This window comes from Lathyrus oleraceus, chromosome 4, assembly GCF_024323335.1.
Source record: "Lathyrus oleraceus cultivar Zhongwan6 chromosome 4, CAAS_Psat_ZW6_1.0, whole genome shotgun sequence".
NCBI classification, from domain to species: Eukaryota; Viridiplantae; Streptophyta; class Magnoliopsida; order Fabales; family Fabaceae; genus Lathyrus; species Lathyrus oleraceus.
In genome coordinates, this window is record NC_066582.1 from 186,048,781 (window position 1) to 186,053,978 (window position 5,198).

Consider the following 5,198-nt stretch of genomic DNA (forward strand, 5'->3'; position numbering starts at 1 on the left):
ATTTTTATTTTAGCATTTGGTTTGGTATTTTAAAAATAGAACAATTTGGATATCAATTTGGTTATGAATAACCGGTTTTTTTTCACACACCTAATTGTGTGGGCCAAAGGAGTTAGGCCCAAAATGTGCCTTTGACTAACTAGTTTAAAATAAAACATAATCAAAATTATTAATTAATTTATTAGTTAATAAAAAAGTATGAATTACTATCTCTATTTTTTATTATAAACTATTTTGAAAAAATATTTTCTACAAAAATATAATTTGTTTTATAATACTAATAATCATTAATGTTATTTTTTTTTATTATATCCTTAAATATTTATTATTCTCTCTCCTCTCTTTTCAATTATGTCAATTCATTTTTCCAATACGTTTAATGAAAGACAATTTTGTAAAACTCTACCTAATTTCTTTTTTTTAATATCACAATTATTACATTTCTTAATACGTGTGAAAAGTCAAAAATGATTTATAATAAAAACGGAGGGAATAATATATTAACCCAATCACTAATGTCACATGATTAAAATTTAGTATTTTATCTTGGTCATCACTATCACGTATGTAAAATTGAAGGCGATCAACCTTGATGTAAAGTTTAAGAATAAAAAATTAGTTTTTAAAATTGTGGATTAAAAGTTAAAAAACATCAAAGTAAGGAATCAAAAATGTATTTAAATTATTATTTTTTAAAATAATAAGTGTATTGTTTGTTACAATTTTTTTCATAAACGAGAAAAATTGTATTGGTGATACAAATATTTTTATAAAAAAAAAATTGTTTATATGAATTTTGTTAACGGAAAAAGGTGTATTGTTAATACAATATTTTTATATATAAGAAAAAAGTCTATTTCTTCAAATCAAAACACTAGGGTTTACATTGTGCGATCTGTGCGAATGCACGAGTCTCATTTTTGGTAGAAAAATTGAATTCATAGGTTTTTGAAATCCATTGTTAAATTAATGGGTGGGATGCAGGTGATGAATGTTTAAAATATTAAAAGGGATGCAGGTGATGGACATCATTCTGAATTAGTTGATATTAATCGAAATTCAAATCTCCATAATTTTTAAGGATTCCAATCTATGGACGCATTTGATTTATATCCTTGCGCCAGACCTCTTCATCTTCCTTCTTCATTTCATAAACTTACTTAGAACCCAAAATAGAGCTCATGACCAAACTTTAATTCCATCACTTTCAAGCTCTCTTGCCACTTCTACTGTATTACTTTCAAGCCTAGGATATAACTCAACATGTACTCCACTCCATTCAATCAAGGTTTCTCATTTTCAAGATTTATCACATTTTGGTAAGTTCTTTCACTTCCTTCACTACAACTAAAAACACATTTTACATCGGTTGAAAAAAAGGTCTTACCTCGATTTCATAGGCAAGGTAACGAAGGGAGACAGGAAAAGTGTGTCACTTTACCTCTCGATTTTAACATAATCGACAGGTAAAGTGTAAAGGTCATGGGTTCGATCACCAGAGAAATCCTTTTTGGAATTCTTAAATGGCGAAAATGCCTTTCACCTTTGTTTTGACATAAAACCGACGGGAAAACACGATTGGGTTTACTAAATAAAATGTGGTACTAACTTCTCAAAATTGAATAGGAAAATAAATATATGAACAATTGTATTGTATTTAAAGAACCACTTAGACTAACAAATGATTTTCGAACATCTTGTAACTGATCATTCATATCACGCTCTTTTATGGTTAAAATCTCTTCAATGTTTCAAGTTATTTATTATACACTTCTTTTTCTATTAATTTATTATTGAAAGCATAATATTTGATGCTTTGAAAAATGAATAAATGTGTAAGAAAGTTGAACGAAAATTAGAAGTATTAGACATATTTTAACGATAAAAAAGCATGAGATAAATGATGAGTTGCAGAATGCTGGAAAATAATTAATCAATGTAAGATAAGTTTTATATACAACATAATTTTTCATATGATTATTTACCAAATCAATTTGATAGGTTATATGTTTAAAGAGAGGTTGGTGAAACAAACAATCGACATTAGGTATAATAAACTCAACTGGACATAACAAGATTAAAGTTGCACAAAGAATAAAAAAACATAAACTTAATATCAATATTGTCCTACCCTAATTTTGTCTGAGAATTTTTTTTATTCATCTGGTATATTTTCATTTTTGTCACATTTTTTATATTTTTCATTTTTTATTCTTATTTTGATTTATTCATTTTAATTTTTTTAATTTAAAATATCATGTCTTGTTTCTATATTTTGAATACATGCATTTTATTACAAAATAAATGATTATTTCTTTTAATGAGAATGGTCATGTGCATTCATTTGGCTTTTCCATCAAGTTTCTAACTTGTATATAATATAGAAAACAAAAAGAATGCATTTTAATTCATTCATCATTGATAACACTGAAATTTACCGTATTTTTGACTCCGATTTCACATGCATTCTAGTTGTTTTATTGCTATTTTGTTGTGTTATTACTATGTTTTTCTTTGTTTTCAGGTTTTTACTTTAATCGGAGCCCCGATCGAGAAAAGGGGCGAAAAAGAGCCTAAAACCCTAAAATTCAGCATTTTGTACTTGTGGCTTACCCCATGGTTGGCGCCATAGACCCTGCCATGACGTGTCCAAGCTCAACATTCCTCAACTGCCACGTTCCCCACTACTTCCACTAAGGCGCCTCAGATTGGCCTTGTGGAGGACGCCATGGCCTTGTGGCGGGCACCACAAGAGGAAAAGTTTTCCCTCCCATTTTCAAGTTGAAGGGCATCCTTGTCATTTCCATCTTTTTACTTGCTTATAAATAGAAACTCGAAATCACTTTTACAATCATCCAAACTTAGAGCAGAGGCAAACTCAGAGCAACTTTCTTTCACTTAGGCATATATTCAGTATTTTAAAGTGGTAATCGCTTCGCATTGGAGTGTTACCACAATTGTGTAATCGAGTCTGTGATAGAGTCTGTAATCGAGTTTGGAGCACTTTGGAAGGAAGTTAATCCTGCCGCCATTTTCATTTCCGCTTTGCAATTTACTCAACCCTCCAATTGGAGCAGGTTTTTATTACTTGTCTTTATCTTATTTATTTTTCCGCACTCGCTTTACTTTTATTTATTTCCTCGCACTCGCTTTAAATTATTTATTTCCTCGCACTCGCTTTAAATTATTTATTTCCTCGCACTCGCTTTAAATTATTTATTTCCTCGCACTCACACTACTTTTATTTACGTTCCGCACTCGCACTACTTTTGTTTACTTTCCGCACTCGCACTACTTTTATTTACTTTCCGCACTCGCACTACTTTTATTTAAATTAATGCACTTTTACTTTATCATGTCTAACTAAATTTATAAGATTAGAATGTAAGGATCGTAATTGAACCGATAATCCGTACAATTGTTCGTAGAAACACTTAAGGGCTATTTTAACTTTCAACTTAAGTTTTCCCGCACTTCAATTCCGTTGGGTAAGATCGAAAGTCGTCCAACGCCTATCTAAACTTAATTGTTTTTTAACTATTTCAAAAACAGCGAAAGCGCTTTGTTTAGTTCATTAGGAGTTCTTAATTTAAGAAGAAAAGAGATTTTAAAACTATTTTCGGACGCGTTTATAAGTTTAGAGTTTGGTTTGTGAGAACCTCTTTTGGTTAAGAAATCCAGGTTATAATACTTTTCAACTTAGTCAAGACACTATATTTCTTAAAAATAGGTTTACTACTCTAACGCAATGCGCGCCTTTTTATAAGTGACAATAAGAGGGTTAGATTAGGGAGTACAACTCGGTTCTGAATACGCGAAAGCGACAGTTCCTGTTAAATTAGTTCTTTTCAAAGTAGAAAACATTGCCCATAAGTAGTTCTATTACCAAGTACTTGGATTATTAATTGATTATGTGAATTACATTCGACCCTGTCTTTATTAATTAAACTTCATTCAATACTTTACTTTTCACTGCACATTCTAAAAACACCTATTTTGATTGCCTTTGATAAACACCATAACGACAGATAACGATAGATTGACACTTGGTCTTTGTGGATTCGACAATCTTTTATATTACTCTGACGCGTTCGTATACTTGCGAAAGCACACGCATCAAGTTTTTGGCGCCGTTGCCGGGGACCAATTTCGTCAAATTTCATTTTCCTGTTGTTATATCGTTTAGACTTAGGCTATTTCCCGCCAGTCAATGTGAAGAACTCGCAGCACCGGAAGTTTAAGCTTAGTATATCCTCTGGCGGAACCTGAACGTTACGCTCGCGCACGTTTATTCTTTCATAGAATTAAGAGAGTTATGGCCGAAGATCAAAACCAAAGACCTCTTAAAGATTTCGCTCAACCATCCAATGAAGAACCTAGTTCTAGTATAGTAAACCCAACCATCCCAACTAATAATTTTGAACTTAAACCATCCCTGTTGCAACTAGTGCAACAGAGACAATTCGCAGGTCTCGCTACTGGGAACTCAAACCAACATTTAAAAATATTTCTTCAATTAGCAGACACTTTTAAAACCAATGGAGCTTCTCCTGAGGCAATACGTTTAAGATTATTTCCTTTTTCCCTCAGAGATAAAGCCCTATCATGGTTAGATTCCCTTCCACCCAATTCCATTACGACTTGGGATAACCTTAGAAGAGTTTTTCTTACTAGATATTTTCCTCCGAGTAAGACCGCCGTTCTTCGAAACCATATAACTAGATTTACCCAAAACCAAGGAGAATCGTTGTTCGAAGCTTGAGAGAGATATAAAGAGTTGTTACGAGCATGCCCACATCATGGATTAGAAAATTGGTTAATCATTCAAACCTTCTATAATGGACTTCATTACAACACAAAGATGACCATCGACGCTGCCGCAGGCGGTGCTCTGATGAACAAACCTTATTCTAAAGCTAGTGCCCTCATCGAAGATATGGCTCAAAACCATCAATCATGGGGAGTCGAACGAGCGACAGTTGAGAAGAAGGAAGCCCAATGAGGAGTGCATGAACTAAGCTCTATAGACATGATGCAAGCTAAAATGGACGCATTAGCCCTTAAGGTCGAGCATATGTGCATAAACCCGAATACTATAGTCGCAGTTTCGTCGGATTGTGAGATATGTGGAACCAAAGGACACCAATCTGCAGAATGCAGTCTATTAAACGAAACCCACTCTGAGCAAGTGAACTACA

The 5,198-nt window shown here is 32.6% G+C and overlaps 1 non-coding gene across 1 annotated transcript; it reads right to left on the reverse strand.

The window, feature by feature from the left end:
- Positions 1-4,699: 4,699 nt before the first annotated feature.
- On the reverse strand, positions 4,700-4,806 carry LOC127077766 (small nucleolar RNA R71). The gene has a single exon (XR_007787540.1). It is a non-coding gene; the product is annotated as a small nucleolar RNA R71 (small nucleolar RNA).
- Positions 4,807-5,198: the final 392 nt, after the last annotated feature.